This window comes from Hyla sarda, chromosome 7 (genome assembly GCF_029499605.1).
Source record: "Hyla sarda isolate aHylSar1 chromosome 7, aHylSar1.hap1, whole genome shotgun sequence".
Lineage (NCBI taxonomy): Eukaryota > Metazoa > Chordata > Amphibia > Anura > Hylidae > Hyla > Hyla sarda.
The window spans coordinates 224,430,226-224,432,880 of record NC_079195.1 but is presented as its reverse complement, the minus strand read 5'-3'; the positions used below and the strand labels follow the sequence as shown (position 1 = coordinate 224,432,880).

The 2,655-nt window shown below is 46.1% G+C and overlaps 1 pseudogene; it reads left to right on the top strand.

Annotated features, from left to right (window-relative positions):
* The first annotated feature begins 2,559 nt into the window (after positions 1 to 2,559).
* LOC130283581 (U2 spliceosomal RNA) lies at positions 2,560 to 2,655 on the top strand (annotated as a pseudogene).

Genomic DNA, 2,655 nt, shown 5'->3' with positions numbered 1-2,655 from the left:
GCCCTTCCGCCCTATATTGGGGTTGATAATCGCCCTGTTACGGGTTATTAGCCTGTATCGATCAGCCATTGGTTAATGCAGGTTAATGCAGATAGCTGCCCCTCACACAAGTGCAATAGTCTTACTGTGAAATAAGCCGGGGACAGCGACGCCGGTGCCCATCACCTCCTCTCCCTCTAACTACTTTTCGTGTAGCCTGATCCCACTAGTCCAGAGGGCAGAGCGATCCCCATTCACAGGGCGCGGTGGGCAGAGTTTGGCGTTGTTTTAGTGTAGCTATGTACGTGTGGGCCATCTCTAGTGGCCTTTGATGTCAGATCAGGATCCCGCTCTTTGAAATCGTACACCCTTACGTCTTCCCGGAGAACACTATGTGGTTTACGAGGCTCGAAACCCTAGAACGTGCAGCGGAGGGTCCTTGTGAGCGTTCCTTGGCACTCAGTGCTGCGGGGGGGAAACCTCACCCAACGCCATACCCGAAAGGCACTGACATGACTAACTCTTAACCCTACGAGGGTCTCGGCTGAAAGGTTATTTATAAGCTGGAGAGCTTGTGCCCGCCCACTCATTAACATAATGGTGTCAATGGCAAAATGCAAGAAAGCATCGGGTGGATGTAAAAGTAGTAGAAATGGCGGTATGTAAAGAAATTAGGAAGTGGCCAAGGGCCTAGAAGTTAGCGGTTGGGGTGGAGCCCGGTGAAAAAAGTACTTGCTCCCCTGCTGATTTTGTATGTTCGACCACTGACAAAGAAATGATCAATCTATAATTTTAATGGTCTTATTTGAGACAGAAGAACAACAAAAAATCCAAACCAAAAAAATGCATTTCAATTAAAGGGGTACTCCACTGGCCAGCTTTCGGGAAAAAAAATTCTGAACGCTGTGTGCGTGCTGCGGGGGTCGGCAACGTCCCCTCAATGCAAGTATATGGGAAGGGGCGTGGCGGCCCTCATAAGGGGGCGTGGCTGACCCCCGCAGCTCGCACACAGCGTTCAGAACTAAATGTTCCAAACCCTGGCCAGTGGAGTACCCCTTTAAGGTCAGTTCACACGTGCGTATTTTCTGCTGCAGATCTGCTTCAGGAGATTTTGCAACAATTAAAGTCAATGGGGGATATTTATCACAGTTGTCTATGTCCCCCATCAATATAGACCAAACTACAGAGGGTTAGGCCGGTCTATTGTGCACCTAAATTATCAGAAGGCGCACGGCTCTTGATATATTCTGCGTACTGACTTTGGGATCTATGCTTTAGACTGTAGTTAAACCTGCTCCAGCATGGTCTGACATTTCGGCGTACTTTCAGCCTGTGCGACTTGTCGCTGAAAAGTCGCTTTTGATAAATTCAGCACCAATGCATTTTTCTGTCTAAAATAGACTAGAATGCATCGTGTTCTAAAAATCCTCTAAGGCAAAAGTCGCAGAAAAGTCGCACATATTTAGACTGCGACTTTCTGTGCGACAAATTTAGACAGGAAAAACCAGTCTAAATCCTTTGATAAATCTCCCCCATTGGGTAGCAAAATCTGCAGCAGCAAATCCACAGCAGATCTGCAGCAAAAATACGCACGTGTGAACTGACCCTTAAGTTATTATCAATTAGCAACATTTCTGGCTCCCAGGTGTCTTTTATACAGGTAACAAGCTGGTCTTGTAGCCCATTCCAGCCCCGTGTAGGTCTTCACTCTTGTCCCTGACATAAGCTTAGGCTTCTTTCACATTGCAATTAGAACACGACAGTGTGATGGCCGTTGGGGAGAACAGCGGAAGAAAAAATACTGCTTGCGCTATTCCCGTAAAAAAAAAAAACGCACCCGACAGCCCCCATAATAGTAAATGGGAGCCGTCGGGACCAGTTGCTTGCCCGTTGTGCACAGTCACGAGAACGGCCGTTAAAGTCACAAAAATGGCAACGGCAGTGTGAAAGGGGCCTTAGACAGCTTTGTTTTGTTTTTTCGTTTTCAGCTCTTTGGTCTTGGTCATGTTGGAGAGTTTGGAATCTGATTGATGACTGTTTCTTGTCTTTTATACAGGCCAAAAGGTGAGATTAGGAGCACTACCTTTAATGGTCTGTTCACACGTACAGTATTCTGTGCTGATTTGATGCGCAGGATTTTCTGCTGCAGATTTCAATGTAAACTGAATGACTGAACACGGCTTGAAATACTGCGCATCAAATCTGCACAGAATACTGTACGTGTGAATGGACCCTAAGAGAGTGCTCCTAATCTCACTTTTTGGCAGCTGGATGAAGGACTGAAATCCTGCAGCACCCACAAGGTCCCTCTGCTCAAGAAAGCAAAAGTACAGGCTGAGCTGAAGTTAACCAATAAACATATGAATGATTCAGATGCTGTGTTTCTTTCATTTAAATAATCCAACTGTAGTAAACGTCTCACTAAGCTGTTTGGCGATGGTTTTGTAGCCCATTCCAGCCTTGGGTAGGTCTACAATCTTCTCCCTGACATCCTTGGACAGCTCTTTGGTCTTGGCCATGGTGGAGAGTTTAGCATCTGACTGATTCTGTGGACATGTATATTTTATACAGATAACAAGCTGAGCTTCTCGGCCTTTTGGCTAAGATCAAATGTAGTATCTGTTCTTATCAGTTTTATTGGTGGATCAGACACCATCGATGTGTGACAGATGTACC